Source organism: Corvus moneduloides, chromosome 11 (genome assembly GCF_009650955.1).
Source record: "Corvus moneduloides isolate bCorMon1 chromosome 11, bCorMon1.pri, whole genome shotgun sequence".
Lineage (NCBI taxonomy): Eukaryota > Metazoa > Chordata > Aves > Passeriformes > Corvidae > Corvus > Corvus moneduloides.
In genome coordinates this window covers 7,347,796-7,373,560 of record NC_045486.1, presented here as the reverse complement: position 1 = coordinate 7,373,560, position 25,765 = coordinate 7,347,796, and the positions used below count along the sequence as shown (strand labels likewise).

Here is a 25,765-nt window from a genome sequence, read left to right as displayed (position 1 = left end):
CAAATGTGCAGGTTCAAGGTTGGCTGAGCATCAGTACTATGTTCCAGTCTACCTCTACTGTCATATATTTAATCTCCAGTAATTAAACTTCTAAATGAATCCATGTCACAAGGGCCACAGTGCATGGAGTGAATAGGTGAGTAAATTTTCATAACCTCAGGACCGCGTCTGGATCGGGGTGGAGCTGCTCCCTTTGCAGCAGCCTATGGAGCAGATAGAGATGTAACTGTCAAAATAAGGGAAAAACTAAAAGAAATAATACAAAGAACTCTCTTGGCTTGAGGTTTTCAAGTTCTTTCCTGTTACTAAAAAAATATTTTTAGAACACAGACTCACAAGAGCATATTGTTTTGCTGCAGCCCCTGGTTAAAAAGAGTAAAAAATGTAAGGAAGCTGATTAGAAACTTCTGATTAGAGGTAAAACGTATCACTGACAACATCTGGGTACACAGTGAGAATTCACAGCATGGTAGGCGTGGAACTCCTGACACATGGATTGTTTGCTTTGGTGAGATAAAATGGGTTATTCCATGGTCAAACCCAATGCAGACAGGTAGGGCCGGGGACTGCATGTCATGCACCTCCAGAAGGATGATACAGAAAAGAGGGGCCTTGCATGGCTTGTTCTTTTGAAAAGTCAGAGCTCTAGTCAGGCTCTGGAGCAAAAAGGGTAATGCTTGTACCAGCGGTGCAGAATGGCAAACCCAAAAATTTCCCCTCAAATGTCCAGGAGATCAGCATGATGTGACAAGCAAGGCCATGCAGTGCTAATGCCTTATGCTTCACTTCAATTTTTATCCATTCCATGTGTTCCTTTCTTGAAACTTAGAAACTCAGTTCTCATTTATCAGTGTTTTCATATTTCACTTCTGGACACTGCTACTCATGAATTATCCATCCTTTTCATCTTGCTGTTTGAACTGTGTTCTGCAGCTCTGGTTCAGTTTTATCATTCATTCATCAGCATGAAGTTAAACAATTACTAAACAACTTGGGTAGCTGGCAAGCAGCGAGAAGGCAGGATCCATTTCTGCCCGGGGGGAAGAAAGACTCCATACAATAGCATGGCCTTTGTCTTGCATCTCATGGGTGATGCTATTGATGTGAAGGTTCTATCACATTGTGTGCCAAACCACTCGAGCTAGTTTCAGGTTGCAGTTCCCTCCGGGGTGTTTCCACTCAGTAAACAAGATAACCAGATCTGCTCTCTGTCCACTCCCAGCCTGGACAGTGCTTAGTCAGCTCCCCAGTCTTGGCAAGCTGAAGCGAGAAAGTGGAGTTGCATTCCCTGCCTAGTTATTACCATTTTATCAATGATCACTCCTCTTAATGCTGTGGAGCACATGGCTAAACAATGAGCGAATTACATGTTTTCCTGAGGTGAGCAGAAAGCAGTGAAGTGACTGTAAAACATGGCGCACAGACGTGTCAATACATTGTGCTTACATCTGCAGTAGTGCTTTAATTCATGACCACAGAACTGCTGATTACCTTGCTGTAAAGACAAGGACTCTGGAGTGCATGGCAGACATGTAGTTCTATTTCCCACACATCAGGAACATCAGGATTCTGGGATCTGACCTGGGTCATGTGCTATTTTTTTAGAATTATCTCAACATTTCCCATTACTAGGAAACACAGTACAAATAACAGTAATCTTAGCTTTGCTTTGTAGACTTTTATGTCCCCCCCTTTTATTTTATATCATTATTTTGCATTATAATTAATATTTCTGGCTTTGTTGCACTGTGCTGACATGAAATATCAAGGATTTTTTTTTCTGAAGAGTTTGATACCTACTGGAAAGACTATAGCAAACTACAGCATAAGAATTATGGTTGAACTCAGCAATCTTACAGGTCTGTTCCAGCCTTAATGATTCTATGGTTCTATTCTATGACTACTGCTGGATGACTTGGACTGGGCCTGAACACCAGAAACAGAGTGTGAAAAGGGGCCAGTCTGCCAACAGCCCCTCCACAGGCATGGCTGAGGAGCCAGGACTCCGAAAGCAGGATTTGAGATCTGGCCTGGGGATACTGTCCAGAGCTTGTGCTTTTGAGGAGATGGGAATGGGGTCTGCTGGGAATAGTTTAGGATTTTGTTGATTTAACCCTCTCAAGCTGTTTAAAAATAACATTTCCTGTGCTTAAAACATATCTCTGCTATTCCTGTGTCCCATGGTTTTTTATCACTCTTTTTTCTTTTTCTTTTTTTCTGGTTAATGAGCTCTCACAAAATGCCTGGAGGCACGTAACTACTCTAGCATGAAGTTTCGGGTTTAAGGAACTAGGCCTTGGGGCCCTTCTGACCAGGAAAAATGCCAAATACAGGATTTTACCTTAAAGGGTACCCAGGGGATCCAGAGATGGTAACAGCATCAGTTACCAGACTGGGTTTCTCCAGCACAAGCTGCTGGAGAAGCTGGGCAATGCTGGAGAAACTCAGCTTGTCAGATGGGAAACTGCTCATGGGGTATTCATGTCAAACAAGTGTCACATAGAGTAGGGCAACAGATTCTGCAAAGATTTTACTATAGCACACTGAGTCTGGAAGTTTAAAATGTCATAAGGAAAATGCCTTAATTTTTCAGGCCACTGCTAAAGGACTTAATCAAAATTCTCTGTGAAGAGCCTGAAAGCATCAAGAAATCCATCACCTGAACTCTTTGAGCTGGGCTTATTAATCATCAAAATAAAACAGTCTTTTTAATTTAAAAAATACACATGCAAATACTCATCTCTGTGCAAGAGGCTCAGGTTCAAGTCCTTTTTCTGCTCATTACAGGGGATTTTTTTGGCTCCCTCCTGCTGGAATTGCTTAATTTGTATAAAAAGTGAAGCATTCACCAGATTAGAGCTCCTGCCAGTATAATCTGGTTGTTGGCGTGACAGCTGTGAGATGGAAATGCCCCTGCAGGTTTCCAAACCAGGCTCATTTCAGGGAGGTGTCATGGGTCTGAGTGCTCATCTGCCATATCACCCCCTGCTGTTCACTGCCTCTCTGAGCCAAAAATCTGTCCCCAGGGATTCCTTCCCATCCCAGCACTGTCGAACTCGGCACATTCCTGTCGGTCAGCATTGAGCAATGAAGAGCTGAGGTTTCTCACCAACTCTAGGCTAAATCAGCACAAAAGGGATGGTAATTTCATCACATTTTATGTGCAAGCTCAAAGGCATCTTGGACTTGGTGTATCTGCTAAAAGTAGTCCAGTATTTATTAGCAGTTAGACAGTATTGCATATCAGAAAACACAAGAAAATAGGTTTATTGTGTTTTCTTGCCCCATCCAATATATTTGTGTTTATTTTGATTTTAGAAAAGAAACACTAGAGGAAAATTCACCAAATTAAATGTTTGCCAATGTTTTCACAGAAATATTTGCCACTGGAGGTCAGCTCCACATTTCCAACAGTAATTTAGTAACTCAAATCTATTATATCAAAAAACCCTCTGGACTCCTTACAGACTAGAGAGATGTTCATAGGTCATTTTAAGAATATCAACATATACTTTGAAGATTACTGCAGAATCCCCTCTGTGCTATAGATTCTTGTTGGACAAATTGTCCCTGAATCTATTTATTTGTATACATTTTTTGCAGTGTTATGAGAAAGCATTGGTTTATCTAGCTAAAAGTGTCTTGCTGTAGTCACAAAACTGCACTGATATTTACCAGAGATAGCAATACTGACTGAGAAAACAATGGAACAGATTAAAAGTTACCTAGGAAAGATTTATTTACTCAAAATTGTTTAGTGAAACTCTACAATTTAAAACCACCCGAATATCAAAACAGATGCTATAAATGATTTCACTCAATCCCAATGCTCAGAACGCCTGAATTGATGATCTGTGCATTTCTTGAATGCCTTTTGCATCTTTCAATGTGCACATTTTTCTTTTCTTTCAAATGGAAAAAGGAAATTTCACCCAGGTATTCTCAAAAAATTGACAAACTTTAGACAAAAAGCCTATTCAAGTCAATGTAGGCTGGATTCATCAACCTTCAAGTTACAATGGCCAGCAGGCAGGCAGAAACTCAGTGGATGCACAGAATCCTCCCTGGAAATGCTCAAAGCCAGGTAGTTTTTTGGCCAGTCCAGGTTGTCCTGGCTCGGTGAGACCAATGTTGGGGCTGGCACAACGTGGTGCCTTTGCTGCACCTGCACTGCAGCTGTGGAGCAGCACCACTGGCCTGGCACTCAGGGAGACTTCCAATCTGCTTCAGCAGAACTACGCTCACAACATACCCAGCAGTGGAGACCAGGGGCTCCAGGCCAGGCTGGAAGTGCAGCATCAATTCAGTGCCACACAGAAATGAACATGCACATGGAGAAAACCTGGGCTTTAGGCAGTCAGAGGCACATCCTTCCAGGCATCTCCTCATGCCTGCAGGCAAAGTCCGTCTGTCTGACACAGTAGAGAGAACAAATTTAATAAGATCTTTTAAGCTTTTTGCTTCGTGATGAGGTTTTCAGCAGGCAGCTCTACAGCTCTATGCGATGGAAGACTTCCTGTCCTGCTGGCCAGGCAGAACATCCCCAGCTTACTGAGCCTCACAGAGTAGCAAAACCTCCACTTCCATCCTCGATGCTGCAGTGGAGAGAGCAGGGCTGCAGGCCAGCTCTGACCGAGTGACCCAAAAAGAGCGTGAGTGAGGAAAACCCTGACCTGACTAATTTTGTTGTTTAGTCAGAGTATCCAGGCAGGAGTCAGCTGCTGTTCATCCTTCCTCATACCTACAAACATGAGTTAAGAGTCACAGCTCATTTTCTTGCCTGATCCTAGAGCAACACACATGCTCAAGGACATCTAATAAATATTTCTCCTAGCTCAAAGAAGACTAACATTTGTTCTTGCTTTAAGAAAAGATTATACCCTCTAAGTGTATCCTTGCATTGCTCTGGCTGTATGCAGCTGGTTTGGGATGAGATGTCTGCAGATTCTGGCTGGAATAACACTAATAAAACAAGAATCCAGAAATCCTTCAGTTGCATCAGGAAGCATATTCTGCAGCCAGAGGAAAACCCAGCACCTCAGATGCTCCCTGACAGAAGCACAGAGGTCTATTCCTCCCACACCAGCAGGGCTGGGTGATCTGGGCAGAGCTGTCTTTGCTGCTGAGGTTGGGCTTCTCAGTGAGGTGAGGACAAGGCGAGTTTTTCTGGGGGAAGATTGGAAAATGTTTGTGTCCCTGGATAGTCTGTGGAAGCGTGTGGGTGTTTCTGCTTGCATGAGGGCCCAGTTCCACAGAATACTTAGGCACATGTGTAACCAGAAGGGACATCCATTAGAGTCCTGCAGAGACAGACACTTTCAGCCTCCCAGCTGCAGCAGGATCCAAACAGTTTTCCACGAAATCTCAATTGCTTTTCTTTTGTTCAAGTCACCACAACAGCTTTCATTCTGGCAAGTCCCTGCCCATGTAGCAGCTGAATTAAACTCACTTTGAAGTTCTGCAGGTCCTCCTCCTCACAACGAAAAGTATCCATAATACAGGTAAGAGATCTTGCACTGCTAAATATTACCTGGCTACTAATGTGAAAAACAGAATGAATTCAACGCCAAAAAGCTGTGAGAAAGTTTGTGCAAAATCAACATCAATTATAGGGACTGTCTCATACCACAGCTATTTTACAGCAATTTCACTTTACATTCCTTGGCCAGCACTGCTTATTGAATAATTAAATGGCCAGATGACACACAACCAGATTCAAAAGCCTTGAATGTGAACGAATATCAGTTTCCCAGTTCTGAAAGGAATTTAATAATGAAAACTTCCACCTACTGTCCAGTTTACCATATTCTGGAGAAAGCTGAAAAGCTGTGATATCCATGAGATCATCTTCATGGTACTTTTTCCAGAACAGAAGGAAACCTGAGCTGTTGCCTCACAGGGGAACAGGATTTGGGATGAAATCCCTCCTCTTCTCATCTTCACATAATGAAGCTTTCTGACCGGGATTCCTACACCATAAAACAGACACATCATTAAACCAGACACTTCATTAAAATTGGAAACACATTTAAAACTGAGAGTGTGGGGTAACTTCCTAGAACTATAAAGAAAATAATTACGATCACAGCAAAAGAAACATTTTTTTTACCTAGTATTATTCAATATGCATTGAATATATAGTATTTATTATAATATATAGTATTTAATATGCATTGTACACAGTACTTTGTGTTGTATAAAGACACTGTGTTTCTCAGCTTATAAACAGTTAATTGTAATAATATCTCGCATTTCAGCTGCAAAGCTAGACATGTATATTTTCTGAATGTGTCAAATAAGCAAGACACCAAGTAACCTTGGTGTATTGAGAAGAACGTGTTTAAACCACATGCCAAAGTAAACAGGAAAGCTAAACTCTTGGTTGGGGTGTGTTTGTTGTGGTGTTTTGTTGGTAATTTTTAAGCATCCCAATATTTTATTGGAGCCCTAATACATATTAAAATGAAAATATATGGAAAAGTGTTGATTCATCTACAGAATGAATTCACACACCCACCTGGAAAGACACTTGAAATTTTGAAGAGTGTCAAAGCATCACTTTGCTCTCATGTATTTTCCTTCTCCTGTTTATAAATCCAGAATGTACCTAAATAAGTGACAGATTTAGTCAGACTAAGTTTTAAAGTGAAATGGCAGCAGAGACCCTGTTTTGTACAGAAAGCCATCCTGCAGAGAAGTAGGGATGAGGCAGCTGCAGGAACTTAAACTTTGTGCCAAGGGGCTCCAAGCAGATCAACAGTCAGGACAAAATATAGAGGAACTCCTCACCAAGGCAATAATCACTATCTGCAAAATCGTTGAACAAGGTAAACCAAAAGTTTCCTTGATGAATTTGCATTTCATGAGTAGAGGACCATTCACTTTATTCACTCAGCTATATCATGTCTGATAAACATACTTTTCCATCATACCTTCTGGGACTTCTTTAAAGTACCTACAGAATTAAAGCCCAAACTCATGAATTGTACAGCCAGTGTGAGGGAGATGGTGAGAAAAGCATCACCCCCATACAGCAGCCCAGGCTCGTGCCAGATTAGTGTCTGCATTACCATGGCCTGATGTAAACAGAAAAGAAATTTCCTGTCTTGGACCACACGGCAGGGGATGGGGGATTTGACCTGTAAATGAGGGGAGGATGAAAGGGTAAAGCCTCTAAGTACACAGAAGAGCAGGCGTGTGAGTAATGAGCCCAAGTTAGAAATGCCACTGGAGACTCACACTTTCAATGAATTGCTTAAAAAAGACTGGTTTGTACGTTTGTCCTAAGTACGCCCTGGGATTGCCCTATGAAAGAGAAATACCTTGTCATTCCAAGGAATAAACCGACTGGAATTTAATTCAGGCAGGTGCTGGCTGCTGATGGATCTGTGTCCACCTACCAGCTATGTCTGTTTACAGGGCATCTGCTCAGCTCAAACACACCAGGGTGATGCTGCAGTTTGCACTGTGGGCCAGCAAAACTGATGGGAGGCTTTCTTGCCTGCCCATCGTCCATCCCTGGAAGACCAGTCAGCTTTAGAAGATTAATTAGCCCAGTTGGTGCCTATTAAACTACTGCCTCGGACACAGAGGCAGGGTAATCCTGGCAAGGGATCTTAACATGCTTTGGGTAATGCTGTTATGATCAGCACCATCCAGAACACCTGGCAGGAGATAACATCCAGACTTTTGGCTGAAAGACGGACTCACAGAGAGGGCCCAAGGGAGCAAAGAGAGGTCGGGACCTCTCCACCAACATTCCAGCACAAAGAGGCAGAAGCGCAAGAGAACCTGTTTGAATTAGGATGTTAGCTGGACCGGGATAGATGGGAATTGTTGCTACAGAGAAAACCAACATCCACTGGTCTGAACTGTGCAATACTGTGAGGATCTCCATTGCTGGGATTGTGTGAAGCCTGCTCTTACGCTTCTGGCTGTCAGATTCCACTTGAAATCTGTGTTTCTTTTTCACTTTGTGGATGCAGCAGCATCTGTCTCAGGGGGAGGGATATGCATAATTAAGTACAAATTGTGTTCTTATGATGCAAGGCAGACTCATCTAATACTTCACAGGTACCACCATCTCAAACAGCTTGGCAGGAATCTACCAATTGTGAGGCTGGGATTTAAGAACAGCAGTAAACTTCAGGACTGCAGAAGTGCTCCTGATGCACCGTGGTCCAATCCTGCTCCTGGGAACAGCTGTGTAAGACCACACTTATGGCTGGGCTGGTATTTTGAAGGGAAGTTTGGTTTACATGTTTTTCCTCCTTTTCCCTTAAGACAGCCTTCACTTTAAACCCAAGATCTCTGTGTTTAGCACAGGGGGACAGTGCTGTCAAGCCACTCCAAGTGGCTGCTTTGTGTAATGTTCAAGACGCTCAGTGGAGAAGACTAAAAACCCCCCTTAAGTAATCCCTACAGAAAGTGTGGAGGAGTGCCATAAATTATGTCAAAATGCAGGAGAGCCATTTAAGAGCAGCTGACTGGTTTGCTGGTTGTAGTTGTGCTGGAATGAAGAGAGAACGAACTGTCACCAGGGCTGTGAGATGAGGGATGTGGCTCCTGAGTATGCAAAGAGATCAAGAACGGGCAATTCTGTGGTTTCCATCTCTCCCAGGCCTGACATTTCCCCTCTGCCATGACCAAATTGGGTAGGATAAGCTCACTTTTTTAGCAAATGCTCAGTTGATGAATGTCAGCTGTTTATCACAATTTTTTTGCCTTTTGGCTCGACTTGCAAAGTATTTTTGGCTTTTGGCAAAGGGTATTGAGATAGGTCTTTCTTTCTTTCTTTCTTTCTTTCTTTGAATAAGTAAAAGTACAAGCCACAAATTTCCCTGATGATAGCTCATCCCAGACTAAGTTTTTGCTACTGCAGCTCCTGGCTCAGCCTTGGCAGGTGGCTGATAATAAAGATAATTCTATCATTAATAATGATAACAGTATCATAAATAATAATAATAATAAATACTATTAATAATAATAAAAAATAATAATTAATTGATAATATGCTGCACAATCCAACAAGGAGCTTTATCAATCAAAACAAGCCCTCAACAGGAATGTTCAATCACTCTTCTCTAGTGGAATCAGCCTAAACATAATGCTTTCATCCCAAGATAATATTAGTCTGCAGGTTTGGATCTGTTCTCACTGCTCCAGGACTATTTATTTCTTCATACCTTGAGGGTCTACTAATTAGCAACCTTCCTCCACACCCTGTGATATCACTAAAGTAATCTCAGTGTAAGCAACTACTTTCTCATGGTATCTCTGAGGGAGTAGAGAACAGCTGGAGAGTCTGAGCAGTTCTCCAAGAGCAGTGATTGAAAGATGGCAATAGCATTGCTTATGCAAGTAAAGTACCCTGACTATGAAAGATATTTACTCTCAGCTCAGTCCAGAATCAGTAGATAGCAGAGTGATAGTCTGCTGTATCTCTCAATCATTTTTTGTTCCCCCCTTGCCCACCTTCCCATTTGCCTTGTCTTGTTCAGCATGTGGGGTCTTGCATAGGCAGAAGACTCTCAGCACATTGAGGCAAAGTAACAACAAAACCAGGACCTGAATATGAGTTTCATTAGGAGTCTGGGAAAGCAGCTGAGAGGTTGGTACTGCCTGCATGGAATTACTCAGTGATTCCCACACTTCACAAACCCTCTGATTCACAGTTTCTCACACAGGACAGCTGGGATAACATGTTTGAAAGATGAATTTTACACTGCTGAAGTCGCTTTTCAGGTAGTTTCTAATAACACGGTGGGTGTTTATTTAAAACATAATTGCTGGCATCTTTTTTCCACATTACTCACTTCGCTCCTCCACAACATGAGCTAATTTAAAGGCCTGTCATTAAATTTGCAAACTCATTCTGCAAAGTTCAAAACTGAAGATGGGAAAAAGTTTTCTCCCTGTTAAAAATGCACTTCAGACCAGAGTGACCCTGATGCAATCCAATGGCAGGTCTTACTCAAAAGATGAGCCCTCGTAGGAAAACCAGTGGTTTCCAACAGCCCCTGTGATACCTGCCATTAATTGCCTGCTCTTGCTTGCCTAGTCTCATGGCAGCCTCCTGTCCTTCGCTCCTTTGTGTTCCTGTTCCAGCTCTTCCTTTTGCTCCCCTTCAGCACCATTTTAGAGAGGTAATAAAACCCTTTTGCTGATAGAAAGAACCAGATACAAATGGCTGTGTGAACCTGCTTATGTTTATAACATGAAGCCAGGGAACAGGCTGTCCTGGGTTCTGGTTTCCAACTGCAGCATAAATCCATCAGTGAATGTGTTACGACCCCAGGGAAAAAAGCAGAAAGGTACCAGCAGACACTGCGGGACATCCATCGGAACCCTGTCTCTTAATTCTCCAGAAGTGTGAAAGATGGAGGCTTTCACCCCAAACTAGATGAGCTGTCATTTTGTTTGTTGGTGGGGACTCCCTGCAGGAAGGAAGCAGGGAGATGGTATCAGATCAGGAGCATTAAATACCTGGTTACATGTTTGAGCTCCTCCTCAGCTGAGGAGGCACTGGGGCACCTCGGAGCAGTGTCCTGGGTCACATGCTGTTCTTGCTGCCCCTCATCTGGCTGCACAGCCAGCATCATTGGGACATCACCCTGATGGTCTTCCTTCCTTAAAGCAGCTATTAATTGAATAATATCATCCATTATAGTAACACCAGGCCAGGCTAGATGGAGCTTTGATCTACTTGGTTCAGTGGAAGGTGTCCCTACCCATGGCAGGGGGGGGTGGAACAAGATGATCTTTAGGTTCCTTCCAACATAAGTTGTTCTATGATACTCTTTCAGCCACTCAGGGAGAACCGTTTAATTAATGAATATAGAACAAACTTTCCTTTGCCAAGCTTGATGCACATAGCATTTACCAAACTCAGCCCTATCCCAGAATGACAGCAATTTCCTTCACCAGACAGCAGTTTTCAAAGGGAAAGCTGGCACAAGTGGCTTCTCAGAACAAAAGAAAGCACATAACAAGAATATTTTTTCTTTTTTCCTTTGAATGTTCTGCATGCAAGGCTATGTTAAGTACAAAGCAGATGACAAGCTAAGAAGATTGTTTCGGCTGATGCAGGAGTCTGTCTCTGTTCTGGTGGAAAGAGATGACAGCAACATGTGCAAGACAGCCTGGCTGAACTGCAGCCTTAATGTGAGATGTTCACATCTCAGTAGACTTCAAGATAAATGGCCTTTATCTTGTCTTCCATATGGTTTTGCTTTTCATGTAAGTAAGTGAATCATAACATTATCTGAAAGAGAGCAGCTTATCTGACTGCGCCAAGCTGGGAAAGGAGGGAAGAGGGAACAAAAATTTGGAGGGCATAGAGAAACCCTCCATGGAGGATCCTCATGGAGTTTGACAAGATGAAAATGGTGCAGAAGTAATGAGCAGCTCAGGAGGCTGAAGAGAGCCTGCCCAGCAGATGGGGTGAAAGGCAGTTCTGGATCTGGATGAGAAGGGATCATCTCCCTGGCATTGCTCACTCTCTCAAGGGAGTGTGTGTGCATCAAACCACTCACTGGTCAGTTTGCTTCAGGCCAAGCACACATTTAAGCACGTAGGTGGTTCAGAGTCTTGGAGCAACGGTTCAAGGGAAGGTTACCTGTCACCGCTGAGATCAGTGGGAATTTTGCTGAGAACGTCACTGGGGCTGTGCACTCCGTAATGCTCTAGAGAAGAAGTAGGAGCAACATGGCAACAGGCTGTACTTCAGCATTATGCTTACATTACTAACACTGCATTCACAGAGTAAGTTAGGAGCTGCAAATACTGTCCTTCAACCTAGCAATATTTTATACCTTAACATATTAGTTGTCAAGGTTAAAGAGATATGAAATACATATTAAAAGCCAAAGCAAATGCACTCAATGAGAGGGCAGACCCATGCTTCAAGAAGTCTTTGGTTTTATAAGCCAATTTAGCCGAGGTCTATTAAGAGCTCTTCCTGGTGAAAGAGTATTTTCTCCGCTACAATCATATCAGCCTGTACTCTGGGTTAATGGAGATAAATACTACTGCCAGATTTTGTTCTTTCCCTGCATGTAATCTAATGCCAGATGGTTCTGAATGGGTATTAAATCCCCCATGTGCATGACCTCCCCAAGATTTTTATCATTAGAACCTCAAAATAATTCAAGGAAAGCGTTCCCTAAGCCTGATCATAAACCTCCTAATGAGGAGCTGAAGTCACAAAGAAAATCCTTTTTAAAATTCCCAGTTGGTGTTTTTTTCCCTCCTTTATGACAAACAAGCAAGAATTCAGAGATGCTTTAAAACTGTTTTAAAACATAAAAACACATAAAAAATGAGCATTCAGGTTAACAGTTCAGGTTCCCAGCATGGTTCAGAGATGTAGAAACTGAAAAGCCATCGTCAGCCTCTAAAGCACAGGCCAGTAACATCACCATCCCTCAATGCACATAGAAATTACTCTGTCAGTAACCGACTGTTTTATTCACAGTGCAACATAACACCTTGTGTCAGAATAAATAAGATCCAATGTCAAACGAGAGATTCAAATGGGACCTTACCTACACAAAAGTACAAGGACTTACATGAACACTATCTTCACACTAACTGGAGCTAAGCAAGAGAAGCTAAATTCCCAGAGATTTTCTTAGGAATTTTCTGTCTCTCACCTGCACAGAGTGGAGGATACATTTTAATGATTTTACATTTGGTTTTCTACTTGCTGTTTACTGCATTGCACCAAACCTTACTTGCTGCCTGTTGCTTGAGCACATAAGAGAAAATTGTTCATATCCTCATGGGTTTTCTGTACTTCTCATTAGTGGATTATCCAAAACCAACATAAGTATTCCTGCAGCTAAATCACATGTTGCGAGAATAGGGAAGGGTGAGAAATAATAAAAATAAAATTTAAAAGTTTCAGAAATTTTGGGGTGTCCAGCCTGTCCAGAAAACTTTACAAGGGCCTTTACACTGTGCATGCAAGACTCAGTTCTCATTAATATCTGTCTCAACTGGGAATATGCAACACCTGCAAAAAAACCCAATCCTTGGCCAAAACCACAGGATCAATAATCCTGAAAGACTTTAGTTTGGGTAACTGAGGAAACTGAACCCAGTTCATCAGGAGGGTATTCAAATGCATGTGACCTTAACCGTGGGAACATCTTGCCTTGTCCTGAAGTCCCACACTCACCTTCCATCACCTAGGAAGAGGAAACTGGAAGATAACATACTACTTCCAAGATCTGGCACTAGAACAGAGCCCCCCAGCATAGCAGGAGACCATTTATTTAGAAATAAATGAACAAAATATAAATAAAAATACAAAACTTCCCTCAACACCCAGAAGCACCCTGTCATGTCACCACAGATGGCATCACTGTGCAGCACATGATTTCCCCAAACCAGAGTCACTCGCCCACTTCTCATGCAGCCACACAGACAGTATGTGTATGGGCACCTGCTCTGTATTCTGACAGAGATGCAGGTGGTCTCTGGAATGGGAGAGGTAGGGACCCTTTGCCAAAGCTCAGAGCTGAACCAGGAGCACTGAGCTCCAGACACAAGAAAACAACATCCTGATAGGTAATATCAGTTCATTAAACATTTGAATGTAAATCTGCCTCTTCTTACCTTCAGCCTCAGATATCCTGCCCTCATTACAACCTCACCTTTTATGCAACTTTATCCTGTTCACCCTAATTCCATTCCTGTTTCATATTCACTGTTTATGTCCTTGTGGATCCCCACACCCAGTCTCCAACAGTCTCTCCTGCTTAATCCTCATTACATTTATCTCCACACTTTCCTTATCAGCCTTGTTAGCAGCTCATTACCTCCCAGCATGTCCCTGACTCCCATATTCTAATCAAAGCCCCTTTTACCTGGTTCTGGTCGCTGTCTATCCACCCACTCCTCACAATCCTTGTGCACACTGTCTTCATTGGGCATCTCCACTGAGGCCAGTTTGATGTCAGTCATCCCCATCCCAAACTATCATTTGACCTGCAAGAAGTGTTTGTCTGGACAAGGAAATAGTTCATGTGGTGAAACACTGCCAAAGACTTAGGGCCAAAGCCCTGTGTGAAATCAGAAGGCATCAGAACTGGGAATGGAGCACAACCAAACTCAGCAACAGGTAGTTGCCCCCATCACCACTTGGTGTAATTTTCCTCCCTAGCACCCTGGCCATGCCCCAGCATGTCCTAGGTTACAATGCAAGATGTGCCCACATCTGTATTCTATCACCATCTTCATGAGCTGTTAAAAGCAGGTGAGGCAGTGCTCCCTGCCTCCTCCCTCAAGACAATGTCCTGTTAATGGCCCATCAGTGCCTTGTCTCATGACTCATCATTCCGCTGTGAGATGCTCCACCCAGAGGGAGAAACCAAGCATCCCATCCTGGATATAAACTGCGATTTTTGAAGACCACAAGCAGCCTTTTTCCCACTGGATTTCCAGAGGACAACAGCTACGTACCTACCACTGAACCTTCTGAGGAAGACCAGATCTTTCTACACGGGATCACTGCTTCAACAGAACCACATCCATTCACTCCAGGAGGACTGCAGCCACCACCTTATCGGACTGCTACTGCTACCCTGACTAGCAGGGTCAGGTCATATCTGTCTCTGTCAGTTTAAATCAGTTTTGTTCTTTTTTTTTCCCTGCCTTGTTTATATATATAAGTAAAGAACTGTTATTCCTATTTCTCATATCTTTGCCTGTAAGCCCCTTGATTCCAAAATTATAATAATTCGGAGGGAAAGGGGGTTGCATCTTCCAAGGGAGGCTCCTGCCTTCCTTAGCAGACACCTGTCTTTCAAACCAAGACACAGCAGCACCATCGTGGGCTGTGCAGGAGCAGCAGAGAAAAGGCAAAACAGGGTATGGAAGGAACTAATGAAGCTGGGCAGAGCCCTTCATCCTGCAGCCACTGAAACGCTGCCCAAGTGCAATATTTTACAGCAGCACGCAAGCTATTTGTCATCCCAAGCCAAAAATAAAAAGAGTTGTTGGTTTCTGTCCATTCCTTAGATGCCATGTTTCAAAAGAACAAAGGAGCAATGCTGCCACCAGGCCTCACCAGAAAGGGACCTGCTGGGGCTGGAGGACAGGCCCCTTGTCCTGGGGAAACCTAACACTGACCTGGGGTATGGGATACAGGCTGCAGGACCCCAGGATGTTCCATCTCTGGGGATGAGGAGGATTTCTGGCACATCATCCTGGCACCTCCAGCAGGCCGAGAGCAAGGAGGGAGGCATGGGGTGAGCAGGCTTTGCTCTGCAGCACTTTTGAGGCAAAGCAATTTTACTAAAAAAGGAACTTGGAGCACTTCAGTCCGTTGAGCGTTGAGGCCGTGCCAGGTCTGTCTGCATCCCGCTGCAGTCCCAGGAGGAGGAGGCAGTGAGAAAAAAATGGCAATGTACACCCTGCTCTGCCCTGATGACGCAGGGCCAGCCACAAGTGAGCCCGAGGGTTTTAGCCAGCCCACAGAAGGGTGGGGAGAAGCACACAGGGATTTGGTGGCTGGTCTCACGAAGCAGCAGCAGGGGACTGGTGGGGAGTCTCTCCCTGTTTTCCCCTTCTTGCTCCTTCTGCCCAGTGATGCTTGCACGTTCTTCAGGGCATGAACCCACTCCTGCTGTGTGTCTGTGTCTCACCCATGCTCTGGGACATCACACTCGACAGGGACCCCCTGCCCCGGGGGCTACTGTCGTGGGTAACAGCGCTCTCAAAATCACAGTTCTGGCCACACGGATAATATCAACTTATTATAGAATTTCCCTTTTTAGCTGTGCTGCAGACGGCATTTCCAGATCTCTGTAAAGCATTCTTGGTTTTTCTTTCCATCCTTCAGTGCAACTTGACAAGTTTTGTGGTTCTTTTCTTAATAAGCAGGTTTATTTTATGTCACTGAGCACTGGCAAGGACAGAGAGGCTTTTAAGTCACAGTAATCTGAATTTTAGAAATAACAAGCTACAAAGATCTGTGATTAAATGCGGAGCATGCAAGGGCAGCAAAAACAGGTACTCTGTGTTCTTTAAAAGATCATTTGGGTAACAGTGACATAACCTAAGTAACCGGTTGCAGTCCAATTTAATCAGCAAATATGCCTCTGGAGCAGAACCATCTAACTTAGGAAAAGAAACAGAAGTACAGACACCACCAGTAGGAGAAATTACTGCATTCCACTTAGACAAAGATTAATTATTATGAATCACTCCAAAAATACATTTGCCCCAAGTGGGAGTACACGGTCTTCTATTCATCAAGTTGCTTTCAAATAATCATTAAACATCTTAAGACAGAAGAAAATTTTGTTCACCCAAAACAAGCACTACAAAATGAGGACCACATTTTTTAGTTTGGAGCATTTTGATCAAAAGTAGCTGCCCAAAAGTAGGACGGGCAGATCATCTGCTAGAAGAAATGTGTGTAGATGCAGAGGACTGCTAATTCCAGTATATTTTTTCATGTAAGAGTTTTCCTGTCAGTGCTGATTTTTCCATATCATTTTTATCATAAGTTCACCAAATTAAATTTATATTTGCTACTAAATTTGTCCAGTTTAAGGGCCTCAGATATAACCTCAATGGCATCTCAAAGGATCATAAATCAGATTTAAAGCCAAAAGTCATCTCAGTTGAATGTTTTGAAGAAAAATGAACATGGTGGTTTCAGGAAGGGCAGGAGTAGGTGCCTTAGTAAGGTCTCCCTTTGCACAGGGGTTCTATTAAAAATACTTCAGAAGGATGATGGTGGGACAAGTATGTCTGAAGCAGACTGGGTTATTAACAGCAGACTTGGCTCCCCTTCACCACTTACATTTCATTTTTCATCTGTCTCTGGGAAGTTCCTGGTAGACATGTCCTTGTGACAGTGCTCCAATAGAGCATTGCTCTGGGTAAGACAATGTTCAAGAACAAGAACACAGTTCAAAATAAAATTACTTTGTCTTTTACAAGAGAAAAGAAAAAGTGTAAAACTAAAGGACAGCAGGAAGCAACTATGTTAACAACTGGAGAATATTACTGTTTTATTAAATTATGGATATGGAAAGCTTCTTCTGTGAAATGTTCCCCAAAGCATGACCCCATTAGCATTCCTTAGCATTTCTGGTGGGATGGGAATGAGAAACTTGTTTCCTTTTACTTTGCAGGGCCAGGGTTAGGCACAAAGCAGGCAAATATCAGATGATCCTGGGGTCCCTTCCAACTCAGTATATTCCATGATTTCTACGATAATTTGATCAGCAGAACCCCAGATGCTGAGGTTGATTTCACAGCCAACTTTATCTGGGAGACTAAGAGATGGCCTTCTAGGTAAAGCATTCTTCCTTTTTTTAATAGCCTTTTTCTCCAGTGTTAGAGACATGGTTTAAGACTCAGTCCTCACCCAGCCCAAGCAGTGCTGATAGGCAGCGCTTCCACCGACACTTTTTCCATTACAAAGTAATGTTCTACCCAAACATACTTTGTTTGACACCAGTAAGTCAGGGCAGCTCTTTTAATCATACCCGAGACTGAACTAGGCCAATTTTTTAAAGGGTATAAAATTTGGTGACTTTTCAAAGGAAACTTTTTTTTTCCTTTTTAGTGGTACAGTCCAGCACTCCCTGTTCCTGGCAGCAGCTCAGAAGCGGTCTGAGACATGCATCTTTTTGTGACAGTTCTGACCCAAATGAAATCAAGAAACCTTGGAAATCTCACAGGAGATGGATTTTTGTGAGTTTTCCAATTTAAAGAGGTGGAGATAAACCAAGATAAGTGTCTAAGAAAAGATCTGCAGTATGTGGAAGGTTCATCAATTACTAGATATGTCTGCCTTTATTTTTATGGCCTTACACTTTTCTAGAGATATGCCTACAGGCACTTGATTAACGCTGGAGTAGTTATGTAAATGAATTAATGGGACAATAGATGTAGTAGAGGAAAGCCTTAATTCTTAACTCTGACAAATGCTTGCTTTCCAAAGGAGAGATTGTTTTAATTGCTCAGCTAGTTCCTCAGAGTTGGTTAGAAAGGACAGGGAGAGGACCTTCAAAAGCCAAGCAATTCTGAGGCTTTTCCCAAGCAGCAGCAATGATAAAAGGAAAAAAGAAAAATGTTGTGCTTGTTTCTGTTACTTAGATATTTCAAACACATTGCTTCAAATCAGCTTTTAAGTTTTTCTACCATACCCATACAGCAAAAAGAGAAAGAGACAACACCTTTATCTTCAGAACAGCTTGCTCACATCACACCACAGTTTATTTTGTGACTCCAATATACTCTGTGCTTCTTTTTCTCCAGTCCTTCATTACCATTACCACCTCACCATTAGCAAGTGTTGCTAAGTAACATTCTAGAGGCCCCTATAATTTTGCTACACGACTGCACTACAACAGCATGCTAATGCTTCACAAAGGCAGTAACTATCAGCAATAACCACTATATTACTTTTAGGGAAACCATGGTACTTTCTCATTATGATTGTGTATGCTTCCAAGTTGCACCAGGGTAATTCACCATTGCTGGAGGCTGGGATGAGTAAGTTCCCATGCTGGATTTACAGAAATCCTGGTGGTTCTCCCACTCAATGGACATGTGCAATGAGTTGAGCTGTGACTCATTTCCCTGGCATATTGAACACATTGAATACCTGCTGTGGGCTTTATGTGTTTACCAGTTGCTGTATGGGCAGTACTGGGAGGGCACCCCTGGAATGAGCTGGCACCAAGCCAGTCCTCTGGGTCACTGGGATGTAGTGACCTCAGGTCTGTCACAGGGGCTCCTGAAGGCTGCATCTTGACATCAAGATGTCACTACACAGTGGATGGGAAGAGGATGATCTTGGGAGGCTTGGTCCCTTGGTGCCTCAGCTGTGGGTGAGACTCTTGGGTGTAGGTGAAAAGAGGCAGGTAAGGGCAAGAAATCCTGAAGAAGGTCACTTTCAGAAACTAGGTATCATAAAAGTTTCATCAATAGGAACACGAAAAGATACACCAAGAAATTTTTAGCTTAACTTCTACCTGAAATGATTCACTGGTCCTACCCAGCCAGGACAGAATTAAAATCCACATTTCAACCAAGAGGTGATGCCAGTGCTGAAGTGGGATAAAGCAAGACTCCTATAAGCTGGGTCCCAACACACACAGAGTTCAGAGGAAGTTTTCTGCCTGCATAAAATTTGAGGAGTCAAACATATAATTACCATGAAAAAACCCAAAAAACATCCTTTTCATTGTGTGGTAAAAGAAATGAAAGGAAAATAAAATACCTCTAAAATTTCAAACTGCTGCACTTTGTCACCAATCCCAATTTGCCATAACAAGCCTTGCAGGAAGTTCAAAAGTTGCAGTGGGACAAAAATGGGCTTAAGGGATGTTGGACAATTCAGAAACATGACTCTAATAGCACCAGACAATGTCTGTGTTGACCTAAATATTTTACTCTTATGCCTGTTCTAAAGTGGATGCTGTATGCACGTATAAGCACGTATATATTTATAGATACACATTAATATACAGAGTCCATGTGTCTACATGAATGTTCATATTAACACAAATGTCAAGGAGAAGACTCCATCAATAGCTATAAAGGTTTAATTTCTTATCTAGTGCATTCCCTGTTTTACTTGGTTGAAGGCCTAGTATTTACATGTTTAATTATCTAAGATTTCCTCTCTCCCAAGGAACACACTGGTTTGCCATGTTCAATAAAGTAATAAAACGTAGAATAAATCTTTCTAGTAGAATAACTACATGATACTAAACCCATGTTTTATCTTATCCCCACCATGCACTTCAGTTTCTTTAAGTGTATCTTTGTAGCAACCAAACTTGCCATAAATAAGTCATGATGATATTACAGCTGAATGTAATTTCAAAGTCTCTCAGCAAGTTGTTAAGCGTTTGTTGTCTAGGTCACTGCTGAGGAAATTTGAAAACTCTGACATGATTTATGAATATTACTATATTAGTATTGCATAAAAGGCTATGGGGAATAAAAGCACATAAACCTTTGTTTAATTTCGTTCCAATAAAAATTTCATTTCTTATAGCAAAATAAACAAGTAAATCAATGTTGAATGATTCTGTTGTTTTATTATGTAACTTACAATTTGGCGCTAGATATCCAAGCCAAGAAAAATCTGAGACCCTGCTAATTTTTGTTGAAACATAATTAGTTACACTTAGAATTATTCTGCAGAGGTTGCTTCCTTGAATGGCATCCGTAATGTGATGTAAGAGAAGAAAGTCCAGGAACAAAAGGCTTGGCTTTTTTCTCCCTATGTACAATTACATTATCCCTATTATTAGCCAATTTCTCAATGTAAACCTTTTTTTTCTGAAGTTTACTCAACTGTTTATGGGATAATTAGTTTCCTAAAATTCCTACAACATCAGTGTTCAATTTAAGAGATGCTGTTACCTTGAGACTTGATGTTGTATGAATTGCATGGACATACAACTTCTCTTCCTCATCATGTAGCCCATCCCCATAACTGGGAAACAGTCCCATCTGTACGAGTCCCTCTCAGCACATGGAATGGGAAATGCTGAATAATGAGAAGACAAAGTTAAAAAAGTCAAAACTTTGGCCATTTTTGCCAAATCGCAAGCTAATCACAGCTTATATTAATCACCTGCTGAAGATTCAGCTCTCCTTTAAGAAACTGAAGTCTGTGGGACTTGCACATGTAGGAGCATAGTGACATTTTGGAGGATGTGGCTGTTGCTGTCTAAAGCACCAAGTCTGTCAGCTTTTGCAACACCATGCAATCAAAATGTCCCTCACTCTAGTGAATGACTAACCTAAGCAAGTATAATTTCTAATTTATTGTAGGTGTATATAAATTAGTTTCCCAGAAATATTGCAGACATTTCTCGATCACTCGGAGGCAGTAATCCCCAAGTTTAACTAGGTTTTCTCTTGGACATACTGCTTGACCTTAGATGAGTCATTTAATCTTTCTTTCTCTCTGTTTTGCTGTCTATTAAACTATAATAATATTGGCTCACATCACCTGCTGAATAAGCCAATATTCAACACAAATAGCTGATGTGAAATTAATATTTCTTAAGTACTCTGTTGCTGAAAAATGCTGTCAGTCCAAAGTGTACACTACTATAGTTATGATATACAATAGAAATCAGGCAAGTTGTGGGTATTCTTGAGCCAGCCTCTATATCTGCTACTTGACTTCGCATGCACACATCCAATGGAAAAGAGATTTAAAAATAAAAGTGTCCTTGAAACTAGGTAAGAAACTTTCAGCCAATGGAGAATGTCCATCAACACCTATCTGGGGCTACAGGTTTTTTTCCAGCCAGTTCAGTCCCATTTTGTTTCTTCACGCACTCAAATCCACCATTCTGGCTGTTAAAGGAGGAAGGGACAGCTTTGAGAGAAGGATTGTGGTAGGTCAGGGTACAGAAGGGTTTGAAAAGACCCCTCAGGGTTTTGATTTGCGATGCTTGCGTTGTTTGCACACAGCTGATGAGGGTAGAGCATGAAGTGACAGCAGTCCTGCCATTTCCACATGTCTCTCACTCCATGCCCAAGAAGAGGTTCCAAAAATCCATGTTGCTGCCCACTCACCAATGAATTAAAATACATAACTACTCCCTTTGGCTGAAAATTCTCAGAGAAACGGTGACTGGCCCATCTTTTTTCCATCCTCAGAGAAAATATTAGCTTGATTTTCAGAGGCGAGCATTACATACCTCATGTCAAAGCCTTGTACAAATCCTAATGCATCATCTTCTGCCACAGAGCAGGAGGAACAAGGAGCTTTTCAGCATGCCTAAGAGAGCACAAAACAACTTTTCCCTTTAAAACTGTGAAGTCATCAGAAAGGGCTGAAATTTTAGAATGAATGTGATTACACTTATACTAAACAACTGCTGAATGGAATCTTCTCCCTCTTTCTTCCATGTCTCTTTAGCTCTAACTTTCTTCCACCTGGAAAATGCCCCGAACATTTTGGGTACTATCAGGAGCAAGAAACGACTGTTCAGTCACAGCTGGCCTGAGGCATTTCTGAAAAATAAGTCACTCTATTCTCATTGTTGGGCACAAAGTGGAACAGTGGGTGAAGCTGGTTTTTTCTGCCCCCCCAACTCCACATTTCCCCAGGGAATTCCAAAAGATTTCTCAGCATCCACCCAAGCAATGTCATGGTGCAGCTGTACTGTGTTATACCAGCCAAACATGTGTCCCTACTGCCCACAGATTTGTACACCTTTGAGGGAAGGACAGAATTACACAGCTGCTTTGGCCAAAGCGTGGGTTGATTTGTTTGCATACTGTTTCATTATGAAAAAACATGGGCCTCTAGCTTCCTATAAAATGAAGAAAAAAACCCAAAGAAAACAACAGCCTGGAGATAAAAAGTCCCAAAGTTCTAGAAAATGTCAACTCCAAGAACTGAGGTGGGTGTAAAAACCACAAATTAAGCTTTACATCCATATACAGCATCTACGTTTGTTCTGAACAAGGCTCAATGGTGAGAGTGGGGAACCCTGTGAGCACTGCCTCCCACTGTGGACATGCTTCCCATTCCTGGGGCCAGAAAATGCCCCTTCCCATGGACACCCCCACAAAGCCTCTGTCTGCTCTTCACAGCACTGGGCAGGAATTTTGCTTCCTCTTTGCAAAGCTGTTTCCAGCAGGATGGAAACGGGCTTTGCTCCAGATACTGGGAGTACATCCCCAGCAGTGTGTGAGCAGGTACCAGGGCAGGTCACTGGATACAGCACTACCTTTTGCACTGCCGTAATGGGTGGGGAGCTTAGAAGCCACGGCATCACTCCGGGTCCAGTTGAGGACTGGGTTTGGCTCATTAGTCTTAGGCCAGATCACACACTGTCCACCTAGCACAAAGGGTGACACAATAATTCATCCTCATTAACCTACAATAAGTCAGGAGAGGACAGAAAATTCGCATATTGCCATTCATTAAAAACCCACTGAAATGTGACTCAAAAGGAACTAAACTAGAAATCTTTCAACCAACCCTTCTCCAAAATTTGAATGACATAGATTTTCATTTTTTTTAACAAAAATCTTTTGTCAAATGTACAAAATGAAATGAACAAAATACCAAATCTATTTATCATGAACATCCTCATCTCTGTGAGATCTCTGTGGCAGCTGAAGGTATTACAGAGACTATAAGGCACAGAGTGCTTTAGAGTGAGAAAGTGCTTTTGAATAGGTTATAATTCATTTAAAACACACAAAATTATTTTTAATGCATGCAGTCAAAGCATTAGAAAGTCTTTTAAAAGAAAGGCTTTATAAATATTGGGTTATTCAATAGATGTAAGACCTCACTGATTCAGAGAGTGGAAATGAAAATTACTGTATAAAACTACTTTTACTGTGTCCTTTGCTGCTTTGGAAGTTAACCTAGATGCTATTGTATCTTGCAGAGATGACAACTACGTATTAGTTATTAGGTTATTAAAATCTTCATTCTTTCCAGAAGACATTACACAACTCACTTGCACCATGATATTTGGGAAAACGAAATGCTTGATCACCTTCATGACTTTCTCAGAGAGGCTGCATGGCAAGTGCACATAAATTTTTCAAATGACATTCAAGCACTGAGGAGGAGCTACTGAATTACTGGCAATGTGAGCTAATACTGAACTAATATGTACTTCATGCAAAATTTTGCTTTGGCCAGAATTGCTGGTTGGAACTTGTAGTAAGAGGCTTATCAGAGGTTTGCCAGGGGGGTCCCTCCGGCAGGCTGTGAGCTGCAGTTGGAGCTGCCTTTCCTTCAGTTTGCTCTGAATTTAGGACATGCTTGTGCAGCTCTGCTATAAATTTTCAGCTGGAGAGGAGACAGAGAGGAACCCAAGAGACCTGAAGCAAAGGGATAATCCCAGTGCAAAGTCAAGCCTTGGGTGAAACTGAAAAAGTGAAAAGTTTTTTGAGGCTCATACTGGGTCTAAGGCCATCTCATCTGGGCTGGGGAAGCTGTGGACTCAGGAGAGATGAAAGCATGCAGTTTTCTTGTTTTAATGACTGGGCTGCCTGTAGCCAGAAAGGCATCCCCACCCCTAGATAAGAAGACCCACCACCCCCACAGAGCCATACACAGGGAGCTCAGTTCCCACCAGACAGAAGCTCAGTCCATCCCTCCATCACGGCCTACTTGACCACTGGCACAGCAGTGAGTCGAGTTTCACAGGGAGAATTCACACCTTAAACCTTTTAAAAAACCAAAGAAAATCCCAACAGGACAAGCTTCATCAGCTGCACCACTGAGTACAACAAAGCACATCACTCTCCTCATGATCTTTGTCTCAGCAAAGACAATAACAACAACAAAGACTTGTTTTCTGCTCTCCCAAGTAAAGAAATGGTTGTTGCTCCCTTAAGAAAGCTCTTCCCAGTTCACAGGAAGATTTCCCTGATATTTTGCCAAGAGTTGTATAACAAACGGCTGATGAAACAAATAACAAGAACAGGCCATAGAGAAGAGAGGAAATATCTAAAAGGAGGAGAAGGACAAATGAGTCTTCAGAGAGTATGAGCTATAGAGAATGTGCTGAGTTTATGTCTGGTATATTTTGCTTCATTTCCAGTAATTCATGCCCTGTATGTTTCTAGAAACAGATAGATGAAATATTTACAAAACCCACACCAGTGGACCTGAGACAAGTTGTGAGAAAAAGAAATGTTTTCGAAGTTTTGACAGTCAAAATAGATTTGTCACTAGGCCAACACAGAATTTTCCCCTTCTAACTTGGGCTGAAAAAAGCAAATAGGATCATTTCTTCTGTGCCTGATTTCTCTGTCCAGTGGATTCGCTCCACCACTGCTACCCCTGCACTGGATGCTCCATGGACCTTAGCCAGCACCTTTCCGTCACAATTCTTGTTTTCTTTCAGGAGTTGAATAGTGGTTAGCACATGGACAGGACTATACAAACCTCCAAAGACAAAGGCACCCAGCAGATACTCTGAAGGCATTTTGGTCAGAGGTCTCCCAACAAGGCGCCATCACTGCTGTCAGGCACTGGGAGGGGGACAGCGAGTGTACTGCTGACACACTGTTACAGTGGGGAAACTGCAACACGCGCATCAAACAACAAGGCCTGTGGAAAAGAAACATATATAGAGACCGATTCTTGATAGATGTTTCAGAGAGATGTTTATTTTCCCAGCCGCATGGCTGGGATCTGCCGAGGAACTACATTTCACCTGTTTATTTTTAACAAAAAGAGATTTAAAACTTAACATTGAAACAACTGGATAAACATAACAAGAACAGTTTCAAAACAAAACAACCCACCCACCTGAGACTTTAAATGTCCAAACAGATTCTCTGGAACATCTTAAGGCTGACAGAAGGGAGATAGGACTCTCTGGGCATGCTTTGTGGGGAAACTGAGGCAGGAGAGGGTTTCTTCCATTTGTACCTGTTGGAACTCTAAACAACAATAGTTAATTTCTTCCCTCCCCCTCTTCATCCCCCACTCGGCATTGGAAAGGGATTTTTGGGGAAACAATTGGCAAAGGTATAGTTTTATGAGGGAAACCATGGGTGAAAAAACTGATTGGGAATACACTGGGGGTAAAAGGGTAAAAGGGAAAGGTGAGATTAGGAAAGGGAGACTGTAGGGGGGGCTTACAATGGAGATACTGTCTAACATGACTACGATTTTTAGCATATATACTGCCTTTCAGAGAAACACCATCAGGCCCAGTGACCTCTGCTGCTTGTAACCCTTTTCTACCTTGCACAATTTTGAATTCTACTACTTCTCTATCTC

General features: G+C 42.3%; 2 long non-coding RNA genes across 2 annotated transcripts; one reads left to right on the top strand and one right to left on the bottom strand.

The window, feature by feature from the left end:
- On the top strand, positions 1–14,667 carry LOC116449582. The gene is made up of 3 exons (XR_004242453.1): positions 1–11; positions 11,998–12,000; positions 14,449–14,667. It is a non-coding gene; the product is annotated as an uncharacterized LOC116449582 (long non-coding RNA).
- On the bottom strand, positions 1,914–25,326 carry LOC116449581. Its single transcript, XR_004242452.1, has 6 exons — positions 25,289–25,326; positions 24,923–25,087; positions 21,699–21,778; positions 20,404–20,530; positions 6,518–6,607; positions 1,914–5,969 (listed from the first exon to the last, which is right to left on the bottom strand). It is a non-coding gene; the product is annotated as an uncharacterized LOC116449581 (long non-coding RNA).
- Positions 25,327–25,765: the final 439 nt, after the last annotated feature.